The sequence below is a fragment of the Pleurodeles waltl genome, chromosome 9, assembly GCF_031143425.1.
Source record: "Pleurodeles waltl isolate 20211129_DDA chromosome 9, aPleWal1.hap1.20221129, whole genome shotgun sequence".
Classification (NCBI taxonomy): domain Eukaryota; kingdom Metazoa; phylum Chordata; class Amphibia; order Caudata; family Salamandridae; genus Pleurodeles; species Pleurodeles waltl.
The window spans coordinates 872,375,391-872,402,015 of NC_090448.1; the positions used below are offsets into that span (position 1 = coordinate 872,375,391).

Consider the following 26,625-nt stretch of genomic DNA (forward strand, 5'->3'; position numbering starts at 1 on the left):
AGGACAGGAAGGGATCCTGTCATAAGTAAATGATTTATGGTTACTGTATATATCTTATGGATGTGATTTATGTTTTTGTAAATATGAAAAAGTTTATTTGAAGTGATTTATGGTGCAGTTGTATGTAAAAATATCATAAATAACTTGTAATAAAAACTTCTTCCAACCAATAAGTTTGTAGGTCTACGTACGGCTGGTGGTGTGGGGGTGAGGGCTTGCTGGCGGTCTCCGGATTCTAAACTCTTCGCTATACTTTTTGTCTCGAGGCTTCCAAGCGGGAGCTTCTACTGATGGCATGCAGAAAAGAGCCTTCAAGGCTTTATAAAAATAAAATAAAAAAAGATATATATAATATACACAGTTACAGTAGCTTTCAGGCAGCCCTTTTCATCCATTGGTCTGTACTAGTGTAATTCACATTTTGATTTTGCCTACCAGAGCACAGGTTCAACCCACTTCAGCCATTGGCTTACCTGACTGAGTTATGACATTCTGTTGTGCACAATGTGCACACCCGCACAATAAGTAATCCTATTCATGGGCAAGGACTTTTGGTTCAATGTGTGCTTTTACATAAGATATAAATAAACATCTTGTCATTTAGACAATCCTTGTTTTCCTACAATGTGTGCCTTCATATAAAGTCATTCACAAACAACCTAGATTTTGGCAAAGGCAAAAGGGCAGCAGACAATTCTGCATTTTTGCCATTGGTTGTTTTTCTTTCCTTCTTTTTCCCACGTCTATTTTTTTTGTTCCTCAATGATTATCAAAAAAGGAAAATACTTTATAGAGAATTTTACCTACCTGCGTATATTTACTCTTCAGAAGGGACATTTTGTGTGTGTTAACTTATTTCTTACAACGCTTGCCATACTATTTTTAAAATCCTAATGCAGCATAACAGGTTCTTCTTTTTTAGAAAGCACCTGTTTTTTTGCACAGACCTACCTCCATGAAACCTCTGCTAGTGTTGAGCATCTCTGGGTGGGCCTTAAACAATATGCTAAACGTTTGAATTTTTTGAGTAGACTCTATCGCAGTTAAGAAAATAGTTTGTTTGCACAATTATTTTTCTCCGTTTAAGTAATACATGGAAACTTGGGCCAGTAAACGGTGCTAGTCCCATAAGTGGGTAAGATTTCTACATACATTTATTTTCCTCAGTACTACTTGTCATCGAGGATTTAAAAGCCTCGTTTAAAACTCGTACCAGACAAATACTCCTCCCAGTTCAATGTATGGTGTTGATTTCATGCCCCCAATCTCGCACCACGCTCTACCCCTTCTATTATGTTGTGTACAACCCGAAGGCTGCTAAAATAATAAACGCTGGTGATGAATTCTAAGCTGTGATTGGCCAGTAATAATGAGCCATACTAAGTGCACTCTCCCAGTGACCTGTTTGATGGCTAATGATACTACAGCAAATGTCTACTAGACATTTTTTTTTTATATGTATGAGATCTAAGACTTTATGCACAGAAGCTGGTGACAGAGCCATCTTCTCTATTGTGCTGCAACACACGTTATCCTTGGTGCAAGCGATGCCCATATTCCTTGCAGTACAAAAGGACTTTTTGCAAAAAGCTACAAATATTCCACCTCTGTAATATTTATGAAGTGTGAAATGGCTTCGCGACTACGAAAATTAGAGAATATTGCAGTGAGGTCCTGCGTGGCTCAGCAGACCTCCATCCCACCATTTACAGTTACAATATGCCTCGATTGCGACACTAGTCTTTTAAAGTGACAGGGATCACAATACACAATGGTGTCGCATGTTGAATTTCACATTGGCTGCAATGGTGCATGGGACCACTGTCTGCACGACTTGATACGCCTAACCTGTACAAGCACAGTTTAAGCTGTCCTGTAATGACACCTTTCAATTAGGAAATAGTTACCGCCTGCTCTCGGTAAACGTTTGCAACTCTAGAAATGTTTGCAAAGCATTTCTGCATATAATTACCTGTTGCTGTACAGAGGGAAGCACCTTGGGCTCCCGGTTTCCCTTGTAATGGCTCAAATGTGTGTATTGCGATCACAGAAAACATTTAGGCACTGCAGATTTGACCTTTTGCATTCTCAATGCCAATTGTGCTGGCTCTGCACCACATAAAACACACACACATATATCTATATCTCTATCTCTCTCTCTCTCTCTCTCTCTCTCTCTCTATATATATATATATATATATATATATATATATATATATATATATATACACATCTAGCTTTTGTGGGGAAAAGCATTTTTTTGTTTTGCCTATAACTGGTACCATTTAACGAAGCTTCATGAACCTTTCAAAATTAGTACGACAGTCAGTTCAGCTGCTGTCTTGAAAGTTTCGAGGTGATTCGTCAAGCCGGGGCTGAGAAAAAGATGGGGGCCCAAAACGCTTTTTCCCCATGCAATTTCCCATAGGGAGTTTGAACATGACTACAGCCTGAACCGCTGGACTGGATTACACTAAATTTTGCAGAAAGGTAGCTCCTGGACCAGAAGGCCCTTCTTCCGTTCAATAGTTTTAGAGTATCTAAAGGAAAACCAAATTTGTATATCTAAGGTCTGGGGGATCTACGAAGTGTTGGCAGCCATTTTGGGACTCTGCCTCTGCAGAGTTAAAAAAAAAAAAAAAAAAAAGTGGGCAGGATAGGAATACCCTGAACCCCTAGGATTGGTGCTGGGGTCCCACTTGGATCTTGCCAGGGTAGAAAAGCAGAGGGAGGCTCACGGGACCATCACCTCCCTGAGTCTTGATCTTTAAAATGGAGGGAAGGTCACGCGGACCCCCTTCTTTTAGAAGCCTCAGGGACCACCACCTACCTGGGGCTAAATTGAAAAGGTTTTTTGAAGGGGCTGCGCAGACCACCACCTTCCCAAGTGAAAAACATTAAAACTGGGAGTGGGGGCCACGTGGCCCAACACCGGGCCATATACGGCCTGGGGACAACCACCTAGGGGACCAGGGCCGGCTCCTGCTACTTCCAGAAATGTCCACCCTCTGGAGAAAGCTATTTGAGGGAAGGGAAAATGATAAAAGTATTGCTTCCGCATGCAGGGAGCTGCAAGAAATGCAGCTCTCTGTGTGCAGGAGCAATGCTGGCTCCCACAGACGGCTGAGAGCCATCTATGACCGTGGGGGAATTCAGGCTCCCCGCGGAGCCTGAATTCCCCCTGAAATAGGGCACGAGCTATAGTTACTTGAGATAAGCTTAACTATAATTGCTAAATTTCTATGGTTTTGTGTGAGTAAAACGTGAACATAACTAGAACATCCCTGTAACCCTAGGTTTTTTAAGTGTGTGTGTGTGTATATATGTGTCTGTGTTTGTTTATTTATATATATATATATATATATATATATATATATATATATATATATATATATATATATATAGTGAACTGCAGTATTGGGCCATCAAATAATATTGACAACAGCAATCTCTAATATTCTTGGTGTAGTTTGAGGACACTTCTGAATCCAGTAGTTTAGCCAACAAATGCAGAGTTGAAAAACCTTCATTTTAAAAACTTTTCCCAGTTCAGTCTGTTTTTTAATTTTATCTCACACCAGTGTGTCCATTTCTCTTGTGAACAAAAGGTGAAGGCAGTTATTTAAAACCCAAAACCTTGTCTCTAAAATTCAAGAATAGAAATGAAGTGCATAATTTTCATAGGACTATATATTTGTCAGGCGTCGTGCCAGCAAAAGGCATCTTACAGGTACCTAAAGTACTCAACCCAGGGCTTCACTTTCACGGCGCTAAAACAGAAGACTACTACTTTAAAACCGCTCTTTTTCAAGTAAAATCTTCTAATTATTTTGTAGATAATTATGGCTTGAAGCCGCGGGCCATCCGAGAGCCAGTTGGCAAGCACCTGCCACGAGGGCTTTCACTGGATGTAAATATAAGAGTAGTTAAGAGTAATTCCTCGTCTAGGGTTGCTGCGGAGCTCAAGTGAAGGAATTCCTCGTGCTCATGACGTCATCTCCGTGCTGACAGATCCCGCCAAGAGGCAGCGGGCAGCTGTGGGGATCAACGCAGCAACTATTGTCGTGGCTATCGCCTAATATGTCAATGTTAAGTCTTTTTTACAAAAAGGGCTGGGGCTTACTATACAACCCAACACGTTTGAAATCGCCTCATTACATATAGCAAGTTCATAGGTGAGATAAAACCACAGCAGCTAAACACGGATGTGCGCCTGAAGGTGTCACAGAAACATGGCAGTGTTTTGTTCCTCCGGCTTGCAAATAACATGCTAACATGTTGGATTTGAGGCCGCTACTCGCAGAGCAGAATGGTAGGTATAGGAGGTACTGAGTTAAGGAGGTTGATTTAAAAAGGGATAACTCAGCTGTGTGAGGTCCCTAGGTGATTGACAGCTGCAGTTGTAAGTGAGTAATACATTGAAGCAGTTTGAATTGCTGTGGCTTCAAACAAAGATGGCGGCGGGCACTTTGTCATTTCCGAGGACTGTAAACCTCGAGTTTTGTAAGCTGTGAGTATGGGGCACGGGGCAAGCCGTGGACATGATGCGACCTGACTTTAGTAACGGGGGAATTGTGGATGGCAAGTTAATTGATACGCCCCATTTTTTTTAAAGTACAATATAATATATGAAATAAGTTTATTTAGAAGTGCGTAACGCGTACACGAAGTGGTACACTTTTATATCGTTTATGCCATAACTTTTGGAATTATGTAATGTTTCTGCGGCTTGGGGATACTTCATTTTGTGTTTCAGTTTGACAAAACCAATATAAAGATACTTCACGACAGCTTGTAATAATAATGATTGAGACCTCTGTGTAACCAGAAGGTCATAGGTTAATGTATCAGGCGTAAGCTAATGGTCGAAGGTTAACAGATCAGCGAGTTGGAGCAGCCCCACTTCTGTTTTATGACGATTTAATTGTTGCTGAGAGTATCGTTGCTGGTGCAAAATAAATAGTGCCTACATACTCTAGAGATTATTTTGTGTAATGCAAATGCAGGCGTGATTTTTAAATATCATTACTGCTGTTTTATTGCTGTTATTTGTTTAGTTAGTGCTGATGTTGTTGTTTTGATTCTTGTTACTGCTATAACTGTTATCACTGTTATCGGTTTGTGTTACTATCATTATTATTCTCATTACTGTTATGAGTTGGTTGATGTTTTCTTAGATTCCAGTGGTGTCACACTGTAAGTTAAAGAGGGCTTCCATTTAGATAGTATGTGCGAGTGCAGCTTGACAGTTAGGCATTTGGACACCCGTTTTCCAGACCTTTGTGTCTCATGCTGCCTCTCACGTCCCCTTACTTCATCTTGGCCTCCTCATGGCACTTCCCACAGTGAGTAGTGCTTGTCACAAAGCTTAAGTGGTTTATTCCTTCTGGGAAAGGCTTCAGATTGATGTTGTGCTGTTAAGTGTGTGAGTCAGTTGCTAGTTAGTGGAAATGTGGGGTTTCATGTCTGGTAATGAGACTTCTGTATTAAAACTTAAGTTGGTGTTAACCCTTGAGTTGCGAGAGTAAAGTGTAGGCCAATCATTGGGTTTGGTAGAGGCAGTTGTAGCCCTAGTGTTCGGAACCTTGGCCATCAAGGGTCAAGTGTGCAGTAGAATGCAGTTTTTGTTAAAGCACGCCTCTTGAAAGAAAGGAAATCCCACTGGGTGCCCCCATCTCCCACTAGCTTAGAGTATGCGTTTCCTTCTTTGGCATTTGGAACTCTCCCCATCTTACTGCACCCCTTACCCTTTGCCAGTATACACTCTGACCAGCAGATTACCTGTGGCAGTCCTCTATGAACAGGGTCGCTTAGCTTCCACCACACCCCTGGTCGAACTGCTATTCCTAGCCCCGGTTTAATCCTGACATGATGTTTCGACTGCCACTTGAAGTCCTGCTGCTGCAGTCTGAGATGGGCTAGTGGTGTAAGATGGATAGGTGCTACTCACAGTAATGTGTGGCAAGTCAGACACCTAGACCCTAACAACCTGCAGTACGAATCACCAACTGAAGAGCCTCCTATTTTGTTGTAGAGTGTTGGTGGTACTCATGAAGATCCCCATCTGACATTCTGTGACCGGGCACCATGCTTTCCAGCTTACCACCCCTGGATAGGGCCTTGTTGTGCTGCTAGGAGTTGAGAATAAGCAACTCTGACAGACATCTACTTCAATTCCTTCTCTAACCTCTGAGCTCTGTCCTTTATTCATGGTTTCTCAGTATGCCTTTTCACCAGCGTATGTCCTTTCACAAGCATCCTTCACACTACTTGCATCCTTCAGTACACTACAAGGTACAGCCCCTAAACGAGCATCATATACGGAATACCCTGAACATTCTTCACTGAACATATTATTTACGCCAAGGAGTAAGCCCATCCTCTGGCCTGTTCATTCCGGTGCATCTTCCACTGTGTGTCTGTTTTCCTCTTACTTTTCTTATACTGCACAGAAAGCCAATTCTTAAGTTTGTTGCACAGCGTGTTATTTTTTAAATATTTTGCACTTAGTCTGTCGAGTTTTCCCCATGCTGCATAGTATGCATTCTTGAGTCTGCTGTACAGAAAGCTCAGTCCTCAGTCTTTATTTTTAGGGGAAAATAAATCTATGTTGTGTAAAATGATGGGACTGTGATTGCCCATTGTGAGAAAGAATGGGGATCCACTTCTACAATGTAATCTGAGATGGAAATATTTATTTTTGGTTGATTTTCTTGTTCATGTTTTTACGCAAATCTAGCACACTAAATTCCGTCCTTATTTATAACAGAAATAATAAGCATTTCATGAGCGTGTGTAGAAAATGTATTTATTCTGTGTCTTTTGATTCATTTTGGAGTAGTCCTGCAACCGGACGTAAAATAGGTAGGAGACCAATGTGGTCGAGTGGAATGGATCATCCACGTAGCATTAACAATTGCAGTAGCCATAATATTACAGTCTTCCAGTGGAACTTACTTCATCTTACCTTCCAAGTTACTTGATTTCATCCTTTTGTTTTGTTGCAACCTCCAAGTCCTTATAAGCACAATACCCCATCCTAAAAAATCTGCTTTTTTATGATCTGCTCAGACACAAGTACATGCCTCAGAACACTTCCAGACCAGAGGGTTCTCATTCACATGCAAGTGTTGAGGTAAAGGTGACAGGGGATTGTAATAAGGCGTGTCATAGACAGTCTTGCAGTATCATAGGCCATGTTTAAAGTATACTTACAAGAGCCCTTTAGAACAAAGTTAACAGAAGGAAGTTAAGCATAGTGTGGGAATCACATCAATAAGGTGTCTGCATCTCATTCTCAGACCCTCCCCTACTTCATAAGTGTTACTCATTAGAAGTGAGCCTCACACATTGGAAAGAAGTCCAGTTCCTGGTTGAAGAAAATAGCCCATTAAACTGAATTAGCAAGATCAAGTTTAAATATAAATTAATGCTTCTATTGATGAAGCATATTTTGGAGTAAAATGGTGAAACTTCACACCTCGATGTAAGATATTGAAATTTCATAGGTTGTGTCTCAGGCACAAAATCAGTGAGTTGACACGCATGCACACTGACGAGCAGTGCTTTGTTTCATCCGTATAGCGAGATAAATGAGCTCTAATCTCCTCCTGTCACACTGCAAAGTGCAGTGTTGACACTTTTTGTTGGGTAAATGCCTCCTTCTCCAGATACCATTGTTCTTGGAGCCGTACACTCATACTGTGGGCCAGAAGGATGGTTTCTGTGTGAACTTTGGAATAAGTGGAAAGTTCCAAGAGTTGATGCCTCCTCCACCAGTTCCGGGGAGCTTTCTGGGTCTTGCTGTGCAAGGGCAGGTCCCCCCTACATAGTAGCTTAATGACAATAGCCACAAAGTATGCTCCTAAGTTAGTGGAGATGCTTTATCCAGAGTCTTTTCCAAGCTCGACCAGGCTCAAGCTTACCGCAGCAAATGACTATGTTTGAGATGTACAGAAGAAATTATGAAGGATGATGTTTCCTGAATCTTGTGTTTACAGTATTATAGGTGGCGACTACGAATTATTGCATCTGCACTCATTGATTCCGTTCCCTTAAGGAACTAGATTGCACAGATGTCTGCTGATTCCTCCATGTTAGGACTGCATACTCTTATCTTAAATATTTTTGTTCCTAACACTAGTCTGTGATTTGTTGCTCTCTGTATGTTTATTCTCCTACACATCAGCCTCCACTGGAAGGTGCACTACTGTTCTGGTAGGTCTGATATGCACTATTTAAAACTGCTGATAAATAAAGATTTATAGATGTACCTCAATGGCACTACAAGCGCCGGTGCTGATGCTGCAGTAGCGTGTGGCGATGGACGGATGCATTTTGGCCTCTTCTGCAATCCTTCTGCCATGCGATGCACCTCTCACACTGTAGACATGAACTGAAGAGCAGTCGATCGGCACGCCCTTCAGCTGCACTTTCATCGATTCACCGGTGGGAGTGACAGGGAGGGGGTTTCCCTAGAATACCACAATTGATTTTTTTGATGGGCCGCATCAATATTGGGACTGAACCCATTTATGCAGCATGCTTGCAAGCCGCATAGAGATGCCGATAATGTTGGAAGAATGTGGCTTTTTGTTTCTAACTGCTTATGACAGCACGAGGCGGTGCACACAATCTGTTCAGAGTTAAGCTTCACTTATAAAACGGATGTGAATGTAATTTTAAAGGGTGGACCAACGGACAAATGCTACGATATGTTATGGCCAGCGCCATTGGAATTATCCAGTAGGACAATGACCTAATTATGTGGCAGTGTTGGCTACTTTATGCAGCAGCAAAAGGCAAATTATGCGGTGGAATGCACTCATTTTGTGGTATTACCTAATTCTTTTACTTTTTATCTTTAACACAAGTTAACGCTGGCTGGGCAAAGGCTTTACCTCATTAGTACCGGTTTAACGCCCAAATATAGCAATAAGCAAAAGAAAGCTGACTGATCAACCTATGCAAAGGGCCCCATTGCCTTTCAACACGTTTTTGCGTTTTTAGTAACCTCTGATCAGTTTCATGTAGAAACGTTTTTTTTTCTGTTCCTAAAATCAGCAGACTGTGCAGCAAATGATGGATTATGTGGCATACTGCAAATTCATAACTGTGAGAAGGCCTTGACCCCAAAATAGCATATGAGTGTCCCTGGTCATGACTCAGCCGAACCCCTAACTATACTGCCTAATGCAAGTTTAGCATCGGGATAGTGGCCGCCTACAGCCCTGGGCCATTTTTGTTTTCACTATAAACATCTCGCTCCCAAGTCTTAATATTGAAAAGCGTGGTTGAGGCGCAAGACAAGGGCACAATATCACACCCGTACGTCGTTGATTCCATGTTGTCAGTAGCACCTTTATCCAGAGATGTGTTTTTAGACACCAGCACTTTGCATGTTGTGAATTGTACGCCCGTGCTTGTAATGAAAATCATAGTTGTCGGTCACAGCATGCAAAGTGTTGTAGGTGAGAAAAAAGGCCGGGACAGAGGAAGTAGCTAGTGATTGGGGTGATTGTAATTGCAATATGTGTTTTTGCTGGTGAGCTATGCGTAGTTTTTGATAAGACTATTCGTCGTATGCGAAACACATTTCGCTAGTCACATTTCTACACGAGGGCATAACACACGCGCATGTTGCACAAGACACCAGTGGGAGACTGCCACACAACGGTTTAACAGATCCTTAGAGACCTTCTCTGTTCGGCCCAGTATTCCATTGGTGAAAGCTATGGCAAATATAACAGGAGTTAAAAACCATGTCAGCAAAAACAGGCAGAACCCAACAAATGAGAAATACGATAGATTTCGCATGTTTTTTTTTTTTTTTTTTTTAAAGAGTAAATCGACCCTTTCGTACTCCTGACGACCAGGGCCAGCCTGTAACTCTGCACCTCTGCTGCCTCAGATGGTCGGTCTCACGGGGGCGGGGTAATGAGTGGTTGTGTGCGCGGGGCTCGGAGACACTTTCATCAGTTGTGCTGGGGGCGCCTTGAAACTAGATGCCAACTTTGGTCGTGTCGTGATATTGCTCATTTCAGCGCCACGTTTGATATACGGTTCCTTGCGGCCTTGCTCGCCACAAAACAGCAGAGTAATTAGGGCTTGTCCATAACTTATTAAAGAGGCGGCAGACAGGCCATAGAATGACTGTCTAATTTACAGTGCTATTGTCATAGAGACCTCGAGGCCCCTTTCATGTTTAATTTAGAGCTCGCTGCCTTGTGCTGAAGGGGGGAAGCTGCATCACGTTTAGATGCGTGTAATGTTACTAATCAGGAGGCATTATTGTGTGTGTTACCTGTCTCATTTGATTTTCATTTTATCTGCTCTCTCACCTTTGTTTCAGGAGCCAGAAAAAGCTTACATTTGACAATAACTATCACAATTCATGTTTGTGTCATAGTAATACATCCCTTTGTTTTCTGTCTTGGCATTCTCCGTTAGAACGCTGTGCTGATGTTCCTTATTTACATTCAAGTAAGTGCCTTAACCGGTTACTGAAAAGGAACAAAATGATGGCGTGAAGGTTGGGGCATAATAACTCAACCTTTATGTCCACAGTGACCTCATTTCTAGCTTGACAGGTGACTGACTGAACCCAACCCTAAACAGGCTTTCTCCTTATGTTGCTCAGGCCAGCCCAGCTTTATAGTTTATGCTCCGTTTTCAGGGCACCCTAGGAGAGCGGGTTTCCTATAAATTGTAGTTGCCCAAACCCCTCCTGAAGTGCACTGAAGCCTCACTTCTCACTAGCCGAGCCTGCACTGCATGGGTTACTAGTACATGACAAATGAGTTTGAGTACTGCATAGTGGTGAACAGGAAATACCCATCCGCTCTACAGCCAACTCCTGAAGAAAGTGTTTGCTCCTACTACAGAGCCTGTAAAAAAACATGCTGCTGTGTGTTACTAAGTCATTAATGCCACAAGACCTCTTTGTTAGCCCGTTCCCTATTGCACTTTCTGCATTGCTGTTGACTAGTGCTGAAAGTACCCTCCCATGTTCACCAAGCAGTCTTTCATCCTCCCACAATAAGTGACATGATATGTGAATTAAGTTACGTCACTCACCTTAGATGCAGGTAGGTTTTGGTTGGCTGCCTGATGGCACATCAGCATTTTAATGTTTCAAAAGTTCATCCAATCCACGTTCTTTGCATAGTTGGAGATTAACATGCAATATGATGGGCCATTCTTTTATGACAATATGTTCTTCACTTGTAGCAGTAGATATTCAAAGGTGGTCAGAAGTGAGACTATAATATCAGTAAAAGGTAAACTAGAAATAGCTAGGTGCTTACAGTTTCCTTCAATGTGTTTGTGAGAATGGCAAATTTAGTCTTTTGCTGAAGATTGTTTGGAGGTTTTTGGTGGTGCCGATGATCTTAACTGAACTAATTTTCCCTCAGATGTTCACCATGTTTACTACATCTACCTATTACTTTTGAAGTTCCATAGTATCCCTCATGCAGACTTAAATTCCCAAGGACTCGTGGGGTATAATCCAAAATAATAAAAGCATAGTGCCTGTTGCTGCAGAACACTTCTATGAGTGGTGTGAAGCATGCGCTCAATTAGATTTATGGGTGAGGAATTCAATTTAACATAGTTGTATCAATCAGTTGCCCAAAAATGAAGCTTACACAGAAATTATTCCAATGGCATATAGACTGTCCCACAGAATTGGGTCATCCACCATGTGGAAGGAGGCTGATGGGTATTAAGCATAACAGAGAGTTGTCTTTTGTCCACAGACATGGTATTGTTTCGTTGATGGGACTTGTTTCCCATAATTCCTCAGGTTCAAGCTTCCCTAAAGGTGAACGAGGATGTGGCAGACTACCATTTCCATTTTTAAGTAATAAGGCCTCTGCAGAAAGATTTGTGAAAGGGCTTTAGTGTTCTATTGCCGCAGGGCTTAAACTGCTTTCTCTTTAAAGAAAGACAAGGTTGAGGTTGCTTTCATGACGTTCTTGCCTCAAGTTCAAGGGATACTCTTAGACTCAGTCTTAGAGCACCTTGGCTAACAAATGCAAATGCATAGTGCTCGGGGACTTTAATTTTCATCTGAAGGATAAGTTGGAAAACAATACTAATACCCTTCTTGATTGAATGGCCAGTTTGGGCTGGAGTTTAGGGGTCACGTCTGCCACTTACATGGCTGGACACACCCTGGACTGGATTTTTTCCAGGCATGAGGATTTTATCTTTATGGGACCCAAGTTCTTGACTTAACGGACATAGTCTATTATCTTTTGAGGTGGAGGAGGCACAAAGTATAGACCTCTGACCTCCAAGAAGGTTAGAAATTGGGGTAAACTTGGGGGACAAGCCTTCATGCGGGCTCTTGAAAGACAATGGGTTCTGGAAAGAGGGTGTCAAAGCTCACTGAGAGGGTAGATCGGTTTGCAGTAGGAGAACCTCAGCCACATGGTATACTAAGGAGCTTCAAAGATTGTATAGAAGCCAGGAGCGCAAATGGAAATTGGATCAAGATTTGACAGAGAGAGCTAAGCTTAGGGGAATTCTTTGTGATTATAAACAGGCCATCAGAAAAGCTAAAGCAGATTTCTGTGCTCAACAGATTAAGGCAGCTGTCAATGTCCCTTAAGAACTTTTTTAAGTGGTACGTTCCATGGCATCTCCCTCTATTTCTCAAGATTTAGAGAATTCACAAGTTTTTTTTGTGATAAGGTGGTAGAGTTTTTAAGAACAACATTTTACAGATTCATTCTAATTTTCCTTAGCATTTCTCAGATCTTGTTAACAAATTCTGTGGCAGACGCAGGAGCTGATAATGAGACCTCATTAGCCAGGTTCTCTCTGCTGATAGGATTAAGTCTCTTCTTGCTGGGATCACTTCCGGTTCTCTGGATAATCCCTGTCTGCCTAAGGTTTTACAGTTGGCCCTGAATCATATCTCCAAGGTACTTGAAACTACCTTTGCAGAGGTGTTAGAGTCTAGGGTATTTCCAGCTCCCTGGAAAGGGGCGATTGTTATACCACTGGAAAAAACAAAAACTGGGGGTGATCCTGGCGATTTGAAGAATTTACTCCAGATCTTCCTCCTGCCTGCTCCATCTAAAATTCTTGAAAAGCATCTCAATGGTGAACATGCCAACTATCTCCTAAAGAAGGGTTGCCTCGATCCCAGGGAGAGGTAGCCTCCTGGTACTATTGGATCTCTCAGCGGCATTTGACACAATTTCCTGCAGCTGATGGTGCAGTGATTACAACAGGCAGGGATGAGAGAAGCTGCACTATGTATCTTGGAGTCCTGTTTGAGTGCGATACCTATTGTCGCGAGCTGTGGGTACTACAGAGCTACCCCTTTTCAATTCCCTTGTGGTGTTCCTCAGGGGTTGTCGCTAAGCCCAACCCTTTTTAATTTATCTGTGGCACCCCTGATGAAATTTGGTTCATTCATACGGTTTCCAGGTCTCTTCGTATGCAGATGATACACAGCTTATCGTGTCCATAAGTAGGGACTGGGAAGAGGTTGCTGATAGGTTCCTTAATTGTATGAGGGAAGTTAACAGATGGATGAGCCAAAACTGGCTAAAAATAAATGGAGAAAAGACTGAGGTTCTGGTATTAGGAACGAACAGGCCTATTTGGGGCAACTGCTGGTGGTCAGAATTCTGTGGGACTCTACCATCCCCCATGCCAGTAGTGAAAAATGGTAGGCATTCTGCTTGATAGTTCCCTGACTTTCGACCTACTGATTAACCGAACTATAAAGTGCCTGCTTTTGGATGGTTAAAACTTTAAAGGAAGTTTTACCGTTCCTTCCCAACGAGCTCAGACTCCCAGTGGTCCTAGCTCTTATCATTTCTAGACTGGACTACTGTAATGCATTACTGCTGAATATTAATCAATGTTCTTTTCATGAGCTTCAACCTATACAAAATGCTGCAGCTAGTTTAGTCTTCGGTCTGCCCAGGTCTGCTTAAGCTAGTGAGAGTCTTAGACCGCTCCACTGGCTTTCTAAACGTATCACCTTCAAGCTCTTTGCCTTACACATAAGGCTCTTCACGCCCAGGGATCTGGATATCTCCAATCCACAATAAGATTGTGTACTCTGAGCCAGCTTTTGAGATCAGCAGGCCTCCGTAAGGTCCTTGTCTCCTGCTGTAAAAAAGCTAGAGGGGGAGACGGCCTGTTGGGTTGCTGCAGCAAGGCTCTGAAATTCCCTTCCAGTACATATTTGGAGGCTGGAGGTTTATACATCTTTTCGTAAGCATCTTAAAACCTAGCTATTCTCCCAGTAATTTCTGCTCCTGCTTATTCTGTTCTGCCCCGCTCGCTCTATAGCGCTTTGGAATGCGCTTCACAAATGGAAACACAAATATAATAGACACAGCCCTGATTTCAACGTTTGGAGAATGTTGACACCTTCTGTTTACTAGTGGTGAGAAGTAGAAGGTTCCTGTGGGTTGAGCAGCGTGAGTTGATGAGTGGCAGAATGATGGAGCTTCTTGACAGCAGAATCTCGCATCTAAAGTTCTCATTCATGTCAAATGAAAAAAGACGACAATTTTAAAATATATGTCCTGATAGAGACCAACTGTCCAGGATAGTTTGGCCTTTTTCAAAGTGGTAAGTAAACCCCTTATTTGTAGCTCCGCAATTCTGCTGGTGAAGTCTTGAGAAATAGCTTGGTGTAGTGTTTTTAAATCTAGTATGTTTGAGGTGGTGTCCCCGCTGAAACGGCACACAGATAATACATTACAACAAAAATAACTTGGCAATCCATGTAGGAAACCCGAAATGCCTCTGGCGCCTTGAAACGGGAAAGGCAGAGAAGCAATGTGGAAATAAATGCAAATAAATAAAAAAAATTGTTATCTTTCTACAGCGAGGAGCATGACCAGGTCCTTTGTTTTCTTGATGTTCTGTTAAAACTGCCTAAGGCTGAATAGGTGTTGACTGCCTTCCAGGTATTGTGTTCATCGATACCCACCCTCATGTGCATTCTATTATTCGAAACGGATACGCCATCCTTCTTGCAATAGGGTCCATTTATAAAAGCTTTCTTGACAAATTAATACTCTTGGCACCAAATTATCTATACATAATTGCTCTCAGCTCAGGGCATTAACAGTGGCGGGTAACCACTCTTAATTGCCCGCCTCGCTGTATGAGCTACAGAGGGGAACGTGAAGAAAGGAAAATGACCAGTTGTTAATACCTTTTGCATGTGGACAAGAAGACTGTTAGCGCCGGCCCCTTAGTCTCAGCCAAGACAGGCAGACAAGCATGCGGACTGCCCTTGGGTGCTCAAGGCCTCTACTTCACTCGCTCAAGCTACAGCAATGTCAGGCGGTAGTTGAGACCAGCGTTGTGGCTGAGGCAACTTTAATAGTACATTCAGGGCAATAAGTAAGCTTATTTGCCTGAGGGCACAAACCACTGTTAATTATTACTGATATAAAGATGGGCCTGAACCATAGGAGAGGGGCCACTATTTTATTTCCCGAGGGCTTTCATCACCCTGCCAGGTTCTGGCTGAAAAAACAGCTATGTCCAAGGTAGATCAGAACCTCCTCTGTGACCTGTATGAGTGGCTGACCTCAGTTTCCAGATATAGCATTTAGGGCAGGCGAGCAAAGCCGTGGTTATTGCTGCGTACCTGGTCCACTGCGAGAAAAGAAAGGTCTGCCCACGGCAGAGAGGTACTTCTGTGATCACTTAGACGAGCTGACATTTTAAGAGTTGTGCTCTGTGGACACCTTCCGCCTCTTACTAGATCACTTTAGACTGTGGAAGAATAGAGCGACGCAGGTGTCTTTATGGGGTGGTGAACGGTAACACAAGCAGATGAGTATCAAGGTCCATCTGTGTTAGAGGGAGTGAGAATGAAGGCATACATTGCCAACTTATCTGCGAGTAATGAAAAGTATGCGCCTCAAAATGTGGAGCAGAACTTTTGAAGCAGGTGAACCCACCACTTTTTATGATTTGGGTTGATGGTGCAGCTGTTACCAGACAATTAAGTGAAACTCAACAAGCTTTGGCTCTGCCAACATCATTTTGGGAGCCACGAGTACCTGTTTTGATTGCGCAGAAGATTTGTGCTTCCATGAAAAAGTGCTTGCCCTAAACACAGCTGTGTTCATTTGATTTCTTTATCCAGTTACCTGAGCTTGAACTTTCAGGGGCGCACACGTGATATCGCATTGCTATTAAAGTGTGTTAGATTACTAGATAAATGATGGTGTTTTTCTCTCGCAGCAGTACCGAAGGGAGGAGGGCAGACCTTAACCTACGTGGATTTTGAGTTCTGGATTGACAGGGCAACTGTCACCTTACCTTTTAACCTACACTCATATTATTATACCGTTATTTGCTTCCACACAAATAGACATCCATTCCCAAGCTATCAAATTGTAATTCTTCACATTACCATACACAGTTCTTTAAAGCCAGATCTGTTTGTAATGTCCATGCTTGTTTTTGGTGGATACGGATTGGTGCCCATGTTGGGGCAAATCCAGAAGTTGGCGAGGTGTTGGATCGTCTAAGGGGTTGGGTGGAGTCCTTGAGGGTTAAAATCCTAGCAGCTCTCGTCTGTTTAATCCCACAGTCGTTCACCTCCAAGTGCACTGAGAGGCAGCCCAGAACCATCATGGTGCCATTTTTTAAATCTATCTAGGTTTACTTTTGTGACCGCCTTTAGGGACCAACATTGTTAAAGCCGTGCACGAACCTGCCCTCCTCTGCCTTGGACACACCCTACATTTCTTTGTTACAGTTGTACAGTTCACTGCAAGATGGAGAGCGAGGAGGTGGAGGCAAGCAATGTGGTGACTCCTCTAATGGTCTGCGTGTCGCGTAATGGCAGGCCTTTTCATGCTGGTTGGCTCGCCTGAGATTGACCAGTGAGGATATAAAAGTGTCTGCATTCTGAGTATCTGAGCCAATCTAATAACTATACTCAAGGTGCCATCAGTTAAGATTGCCCCACTTCTTGTTGCTGATTTTCTTACCTGTGACTTGCAGGTTTCCACAAATTCTGGCAGTGGACACTTTGTCTGCTGAGCTGTACATGCTCTCCCAGTGCACTGACAGACTTGAAGAACAAACCGAGAGGGCGTGGAAACGAGACCTTCCGACTGCAGCCCATTTGAACATGAGCTACAGGAAAGAGCTACACATGGGGTTGACCCACACGACGCACCCCACGGTTTCATGTAATGATCTCCAGTAGAGATAGGATGTCGCCTTGAACTGAAAGTGGAGCCATTTATCAGAGGAACAGTCGTCTCCGGTGTCTGTCCAGGTTGAGGTCTCGTTTGCCTTGCAACAGGCTAGAAGTCAGATATGGTTGACTGACTTCGAATGGAAGAATTCATGTCTGATCTTACCCGTAGTAGCTCGTTAATAGCCTGGAGTGAGACGGAGGGGCTGACAGCAGTTGTGCAATCTGTTGGGGTTTGATAGATCGCTTGCAGTTCCATTTGTGTCCTTGTTCAGGAAGGTGGGCTGCGGCCATTGCATCATCCTCTCCCTCCCGCAGTCCGCATGGGAATACTTCTGGGCACAAATGTCGGGGAGATCACAGTCTGAGAGTTCAGAAAACACACAGAAACGAAAAGTATCGCTGGAAACAAAGTAGTTGTAGATGTACACGGGGTGCTGCCGCTATTCTTTCAGAGGCCATCTAATGAGTGATGTCACGATATATCTCAAAACCCAAGGTGACATCATCAAAGGGACGTTGTAGAAATACTTTTGTTATAATTGTTTGCAGTGCGGGTCTGGGTACACAACTGTTTATTCATGGATACTGGATGGCCCCTTACATTTTCATCTGTGCACTCACAAGCCACCGCTGCCTCGAATTCGAATTAAAGTGACCTTAAAACCCAACTAAACTTGATCTGCCCTTTTACTTAGCTGTCCACTTTAATAGATAGTCAGGTTACCTGTTTTAAAGATTTCCTTCAAATACCCCTCTGTTTACTCGTTTCACCTGTCAGAGAGGTAGTCATCATGCTAGTATTTAGCTTGTCCTGTTGGGCGATCTTACGTTGGCTCCTATTCAATGACTGCATAGAGGCTTCCAAAAATGGGGGGCAGTTTTGCTCACCTTCAGTATATACATGTATCACTCATACAACTTAAGGGAGTTGGCATAAACTTGCAAATGTAAGCACAGGGTACATTAATATTCTTAAAGATCTCCGGAGAACAGCCACTTTGACCCAATCACCCTAATGGACCTTACTGAATTAATAATAAATAATATACTAGGTGGATGTGAGATAGCCTAGTTTTAATGCTGAAAACACTGAATCGTCCCTCATAACTATGTCCCTAAAGCAACCTCACTTCTGTTGTACAATTTTCTTACCGACGAACCCTGCAGTAAACATGTAAACAATCACCGGCTGTCCAGTGCAAAAAGAAGGTATTGAGCTTGAAAATAGAGCAATCCAAGTTGCCGCCCGGTTGCCAGAGGGCTTCTAAGAAGACTTAACTAGGTTCTGGAGGAAAATGAAAAGGAGAAAGTAAGCTGAGATAAACTCATGAAGCATCTGTGTTTTGGTCTAACTAGAGAATAAATCTCAGCACGATTATCTAAGGCTGTGTGTGTCCATTCTAAACCAATGGAACACTCCTCCAAGTACTATAGAGGCAAACATCCATGTACCTACAAAAACAGACCAAAAACTGAGAACCTGCTACATAACCAAAACTCAAATGCCTCAGAACATAGATACTGATGCATGTCTATAAATTGTTTAATTTCTTTTGCTCGACCCCTTAATCTGATAAATTTTTTAATTAAAATTTACAATACTTTTCAGGCAGGTTATAGTTAGGCTCACATTCTAAATGTACAAAACCATCAAAAATCATCTGTTAGTTATCTCAAGTAATTATAACACTTGCCCTAAGGTATCTATAATTCGTGACCCCACCATGCAGTTTTTTTGTCAAATGTTTTACTGCAAATATGACAGATATTATCAATGATGTTATCAAAGATGTCATGAGTGCCTTCATTTTTGGGGTTATTAGCAGTGCATGGCGAGGGTTCGAGTTATATTACCTTAAGGAGTGAGTTATAGTTACTGGAGATAACCAACTATAACAGTCGAATTTCTGTCGTTTTGTACATTTAAAAGGGGAGCCTAACTAGAATGCCCCTTAACCTTTGTTTTTTTTTTCAGTGAATTTCTATTTTTTTTTATATATTTTTTTTTTTACGTGAAGTAATTTTCATTACTGTGCGTTAATTCAACCACCGCCGCTGCGACTGTGACCAACCGCCTATAACCACCCAACCTTGTGGCACGTATGGCCAAACACTGTGCGTGGTGAAGTTGGTTGCAGGAACTGGCCTGCGGCTAGTCCCTGCAGCCAACCCCCTAGCCACCCAACCCCAAGAGAAAGTGAGAGATTGAGAGAGAGAGAGAGAGAGAGAGAGAGAGAGAGAGATAGAGAGAGAAGTGATTTAGGCCTTGATGAATGATATGCTTAGAATGAGATATTTCCAGACAAATTGAAAAGAAAAATGTTTTTGTCAGTTCAAAAGAGTGAGATCACCTTTCCGTATGTAACTTAAATATTTTTAGTTGACACTAAACTAAAGTAGGAAATGACCACAGACTCAACTTGACTGAAACCATTAACCTTCAGTGTTCATATCTGAAACCTTAACGACTAAGCCAGCGGTCACTCAGTACTGTGCAGTGTGCAGACTTAGCTGTGAAGTGAACCCACAGATTTTGAGGGGAAAAGGACTTCAATATTACATCATTGGGAATATTTAACAGTCAAAACACTGGAAAATAAACAGACACTGCAATGAGATACAATGATTTGAACCTCCAGCCTAGTGAGTGACAGTTCAAGAGCTTTACCATTAGGCCAGAAGTGACCATTGTCTGATGTCCATCAAAATGTTACTATAACGTTTGAACCAAACATCTTGCTAATTTGATGCTTTGAATTCATTGCATGGAGTGACCATTACAATAACAATTGCTGTCTCTCTCTCTTCCATCCCATAATGGGATGAAGAGAGAAAGAGAGAGTGACAGGCCAGCAGGGGAGCCTCAAGACCCCCGCGGTCCAAGCCGGATCCGCGTGTCTTGCGGAACCTGGAATTTCTCCCACAAGCAGGGAACTGCTTTAAATAGCAGCTCCCTGCTTGCGGGAGCAGTGTTTTCACCTGTTTCGTTGCACACATTGTGCAGGGAACCAGATGAAAACTTCACTTTCGGCAAGTGAGAGCTGTTTGCCAAGTCACAACAAATAGCTATGTCCCACAGGTTGGCACCCCCAGACATAGCAAAAGCCGACCCAGGGGGGGGTGGTGGTCACCAGGGCCATCCGTGGGTCATTGAGGCCCCCATCCAATGTAAAATAGCCCCAAGGAGGTGGTGGTCCCCGGATGGGGCTGCATGCCCCCTAATTGTATTTGATTAAAGCCCCAGGGAGGTGGTGGTCCCAGGTGCTGCGGGGGGCCTGCCCCTGTGCAATATTTGATTAAAGCCCTGGGGAGATGGTGGTTTCCCAGATCTGCAGTGGGGGGGGGGGAGAATAGGGAGGCGCGCAGTTTTCCGCATTCATCATTCATTATTTAAACAAAAAAAAAAAAAAAAGACCCAGGTAGGAGGCAGTCCCCGGCACATTTAAATGCCTTAGGAGGGTGACCCATTGCGCCCCCCTCCTTTATGTCCATATGCCCCCAGGACTTGGCCCGGCCAGGGGCTTCATAAAAGCACGTGCTTTATGTTGTGAATTTGGGATGTCACAAATTTGCGGCAAAAATATATATTCTTCAAAAGTGCTTTTTTTGCTTTAGCGAGGGTCCTCTGGGACCCCAGCACCAGAGTTAAGGGGTCAGGGTATCTCTACCCTGGCTCCTCTTATTTATTTACTTTTTCCCTTTTTTTCCCCTTTTTTCTGGGACTTGGCTGAAGCCGAGTCCCAAGATGGCTGCCAACACTTCCTGGTTTGAAGGGTTGGCAGCCAATCAGTGTTATGCAGCTCCGTGCACTGGCTCTTATTTGCGAAGTCGTCGGGGAGGATCCGCAGCCCTAAAAATACAAATTTATTTGCCCTTTAAGATCTCAAAAACTACTGAACACATTTACATCAAATAACCAAAATCACAATTTGTAGAAGAAATTATAGCTTTCTGTCAAATTTGGTGTAATTCTGGCCAACAGTTTGGACTGCAGTCATGCTCAAAACACTTCAGGGAGTTACCATACCATGGCAAACACACATTTTTTTGTGACCCCTCCACCCTTTCTTCGTAACAGATCACTGACACTTCCCATGCGCAAAACTAAATACCCGCACACATTGTTTTTTAAAATGTCATGACTATTCGTCAAATGGTGCTAACGGTAGAGGCAAGTTAAAAAACACTTTTTCCGTGGAAACATGGTCAAAACTAGAACTACCTAGTGGTGACCGCCACTAGAAGATAGATAGATAGATAGATAGTCTCTAACAACATCTTTGTCTACCCAGAGTTGATTCTTGCAAGAGAGTATTTAAGACACAGTGGTGAGTGGTCTTTAGAATTACAACCCCCTATAGCGGAATTGAAACACAGAAGAAAGAATTCCAAGGTTTACACTGGTCAGTGGATACCTATTCCGGCCATTATGAAACATACATAAGGTTCTGTACTATGATTCCTGCCAGTTGTTCTGAAAAACTAGTGTCCTTGTGTGACAGCATTGCAAAACTCGTGATCTGTTTTGCAATTTACTGTATGAGTTACCTTACTGTGTATAGGACTTCCTGCAAAGAATCCTTATGTTCAGAATGTTTCTTAGGTGCTTGCCTGTAGTAGACTGGACATCGCTGTCCACCCCGCGTCATGTTGTTCATTGTGTTTGGTAATTTTAGAAGTTCTGTTTAAAAGTCATGCCTTTTAGCAGCACTGTATTAGTTAACAACTTCATTATTTTTCACGAAATTTCCGTTTTCTTTTTTGGTTCCTTCGTAATGTGTAGCCAAAAATTGATTTTTGTACGTAGCTGAGGACTTTTAATGTTTTCCACTAGTGTGCCAGCTAGTGCATGGGTGCGGCTCCCGCTGTGTCGCACAGCATGGCCCAGAAGTACACCAGTTTACTGTGACAAATTAGGATATCGTATTCTAAATGTAGCCTTCTTCCGTCTCACGGCAGTGTTTGCTTTCCTTTACTCTCCTCCGTTCTGGCCATTTGGCAGTGATTGACATAGTTAGCCAGTAAAGCGAAGACTTCAATAACTTCGAATGAGAAGGCTTCGGCCTTTGGATTTTTATTCTATGTTTTTGTACATTAAGCCCTTGTTAACAAAGCTCTGCGTTAAACATTAGTTGTTACTGGTAACCACGCTAGTATTACTTTCTATTAACCCGTTTGAACACACAGCTCTGAAACAGGAGCACCAAATTACTGAGCTACCAACACATTAATATGTCTTCTTTAAGAAAGTTCAGTTTAGACCTTTTAAAAAAAAACGTTTTGAAAAGAATAGTAAAGCTGTTATAATGTAACCGATGGAAATGGAATACATGTAAACTGATGTTTGTTAAACTCTGGTGTGGCCAAAAACAAGATTTTTTTAACGCGTTCCTGATCAATTCGTTTTCATGCGGGTTAGGACCAAGGAATGCAGCCTTCAAAAGGATGGTTTTCAAACGCATCGTTAAAAATGATCTGTGTAATCTGTGTAAATCCCTCATATATATCAACTTTTTTCTCTATATTTTAGAGCCTGCTGGTGTCTGATCTGCCTCCCTGGAAAATAGCTACAACCAGGACGAGCTCTAGGTTTTTATTACAAGAACCAGGCTAGGTTCTGGAGTTGCTGCCTCCAAGAGCGCCCGAAGGGGTACCTTAAACACACTTTGATTGCGTAATGAAGCTCATGGTGAGCAGGAGTGTTAATCATTGTTAAAGCTCAGCTGCCCGAGCTTGAGCCTTAAAGGGCGCACACATGCCACTGTTATGCTATTAAGGTGTCTTAGATGAGTAGATTCATTTATGGTGTTTTTTCTTTCGCAGCAACACACATAGGTGGGGCAGGCAGTCATGACCCTACATTTTTTTTAGGCAGGCTGGACAGTGCGTTCATAAGATAGGCCTATTGGAATTGCTTGTGCTTGTTATTTCTATTGTGCGTCGGTGGTTCATCTTTATTGACCAGGCATTCTCAGGGTACCACTCCTACACTCTGGCTCCTGGGCATCTACGACTGGTGATCTTCTAAGGGTGACCCTGCCGTTTCCAAGTAGATTCTGACTCATCAAACTTAAACTAAGAATGGACCGTAGATGTTATGGAAGATTCTGTACACAAATCGAAAAATTAGATGCTGTGGAACAATGAATATATTCGTTTTTTCAACAGTCTGTAATGGATAAAGTTTTCTGGGAGTGAGTAAACCATCATCCTTAGAGTCAAAACTGCTATTTAGCCTCTCGGTATAACACCAGGGGGGATCATAGGGGCCTGGCCCTGTAGTCGCGAAGCAGCCTGTGAAGCAGGGGTCTGAGCAGAAATAGGTTGGAGAGATGTCTGCAAGCATCAACTCTTGGTTGCGAAACTGCTCGTGTTTTATTAAAACTGTTTATAGACATAAACTACCTCACAGGTGCCTCGCGGCAGATGTGCCTCTCAGGGGCAGGGCTACTTGTTTTCAGTGTCTAAATGAAATGGGAGTAGGCCACCAGCCCTGCTGGGAATATCCACTGGGTCTTGGCAGCAGCATGCCCTTCCGGTTCCTGTAATGTTGCTGTTTGTGAGAATTGATGTCTTAGGACTCCAGTGAGTCATGGTGGAAGATGGGGATCCGTGAATGGTGCAGTCATACGGGCTGTTACAATATATGCTGGGAGTCCCCTTATTAATTTCTATCTAACTTGTTTTTTAACTCAGTTGATAACTGGAAGATGCTTGTTACCTTTCGTTTTGAAATGAGGTCTGGGGATGTACTTACAGTGCTGGTATGGTTGCAGTTGCATTTGCCATCATACCACCCATTATCCAACCAACAGCTAACATCTTGTTGTTCATTGTGTGTATGTGTAAAGGTTGTGCTGCTGCTTTCATTGATGTAAGTGGTGTGTATTTGAACATATGCCTTTGTGAATGTATTGTTTCCATCTGTGGCTGGGTTTGCTCTGTGTCAGAGAAGCTTGCATTGCTGCTGAAGCCTTTGTTGAGGTTTTTCTGTGTACGTGAAGGAAAAATGCCTCTTGTGCGGCCATTGCAGCCGCTGTTGTCGGCTTTGTGTTATGGAAGCTTGCATTGCTGATGTCCTTGTTGCATTTGTCGTGTGTGGGTGAATGACACATGCATTTTAGTTGCCCCAGCAGCTACTGTTGTCTGCTTTGTGTTAGGGAAGCTTGCATTGCTGATGTCCTTGTTGCATTTGTCGTGTGTGGGTGAATGACACATGCATTTCAGTTGCCCCTGTAGCCACTGTTGTCTGCTTTGTGTTAGGGAAGCTTGCATTGCTGATGTCCTTGTTGCATTTGTCGTGTGTGGGAGAATGACGCATGCATTTTAGTTGCCCTTGGAGCCACTGTTGTGTGCTCTGTCTTAGGGAAGCTTGCAGATGCTCAGTCCTTGCAGTACCCGTGCTTGTGAGTCTTAGTGGAGCCCTGTAAAATGTTTTCATCTAAAAGTCATACCGATTGAGTTAGTTAGTGCTTATGAAAAGCTTCTATTGATATAGATTTATGGCGCTAAAACCCAATATTGTTTTCAAGGCATGTAAGGACACCAAAGCGATTCGAACCTGTGACATGCAAGTTACACTCTGATCTCTGCAGCGCGTGCATTAGCACTGTGATCCTTTTTATTGATTTGCTTCCGGAGTTCAGTGCCCCAAGGATAAATGCCCTGTACGATAGCTCCCCACCTGTGGATACAGGCATCGTGGACTTTGGCACCAGCCGCCCTGTTTGCACAAAGGGAGGTAGGTCGAACAGGGCAAGTCGCAGCTTGTCCACGAGGAGGCCTGTTTGCTGGATGAAGTGGCTCAACAGGTTCAAACCCTCTCTGCGAAAGGCCTGCCTTGGGTGGGTTTACTTTACTTGACACATTGACGGTAATAAAAGTAGGTTTGATCAATGGTAGTCTCTCCTTGTTGTTCTTTAGTAAATGTGATTTTTTGTTGATGCCCCTAAATTTGGCAATCTGCAAGACTTGGCTGCTTCCAGATGCTCGTTATCTCAGTTCTTTACCTTACCTGCCCTGATGTCCTTTTCCTCACTGTTTGCATATTACTTTATATTGCCAGGAGCTAAATAAAACAGAGACGCCTTTTATTCTGGCCATGGCGCCTGCCTTCTTTTGACATCGCTGATCAGATGTTTGTTAAATCTCTGGGCTTTCCCAGGTAGGGCTGGCACAGGTCTCGAAGACGAAATGCAGGACTCAAAGGTCAACCAAGTTCCAACTCCAGTACTCTGGCTGCCCAGAGAGGGGTCCATCTTCCCTGGCTTTGTACACAGAGAAGAGATGTTTAAAGAATTGCGTTTCCAAGGCAGACAGTGTTGACTTCCAGGGTTGGGGTCTTCAGATTTCCAAATCACTCTCATTGCAAGTCGAACGGGGAGGCCACAGGAACGTATATTAGAACAGTGGTGGTCCAGACGTACAACCAAAGATAACAGAATATATGTCGGAACCACGCATGCCTGAACCTCGCAGTCAGAACAACAACCGTGCTGTTACCATTAATGCCTTTACCAGGAATGCCTTAACAACGATTTTTCGTTGTAAAGGCATTCGTGGAACGGCATGCATGGTTCCAGCATGCGACCCCTGCTTATGGCTGCCTCTAAAACTACCGCGACCCATCCGATAAAACCTAAAAACTACCACAACCCCCCCAAAATTACATGACCCCCTGACCCCACCCCTAAAACTAACCCAAACCCCCCTACCCCGCCCCTAAAACCTAAACTAACCCGACCCCCACCCGCTCCTAAAACCTAAACTACCCTGACCCCCTACCCCGCCCCTAAAACTACTGTGACCACCCCACCCAACCCTAAAACCTAAAACTACCGACCCCCCCCGCCCTGCCCCAGAACAACCCCGCCCCCACACCCTGCCCCTAAAATTAAACGTCCCCCCACCCTGCCCCTAAAACTACCCCGCCCCTTAAACCTAAAACTACCCGAACCCCCTACCCCGCCCCTAAAACCTAAACTAAGCCGACCCCCCACCCCGCTCCTAAAACCTAAACTACCCTGACCCCCTACCCCGCCCCTAAAACTACTGCGACCCCCAACCCGCCCCTAAAACTACAGCGACCCCCCAACCCTTCCCCTAAAACTACCCCAACCCCCACCCCATAAATCCTAAACTACTGCACCCCTAAAACTATTGCGACCCCCCACTGCCCCCTAAAACTACCCCAATCCCCCAACCCCGCCCCTAAAACTACCCGACCTCCCCACCCCACCCCTAAAAGCTAAAATTACCCCCACACCTAAAACTACCCCATCCCTTCCCAAGCCCCACTTACCTGACCGCGTCCTTTCCGATCCGAGACTGTTTTCCTCTGCCTTAACCACGCATGTTAGTTGTTCAGACATCCGTGGTTAAGGCTGAGGAAAACAGGGTTGTTGTTCAGGAAAGCT

At 43.4% G+C, this 26,625-nt stretch overlaps 1 protein-coding gene across 4 annotated transcripts in view; it reads left to right on the top strand.

Annotated features, from left to right (window-relative positions):
• The window catches only part of CCDC88C (coiled-coil domain containing 88C), a 476,272-nt gene that overhangs the window by 111,625 nt on the left and 338,022 nt on the right, over positions 1–26,625 (top strand). The window lies entirely within an intron of this gene.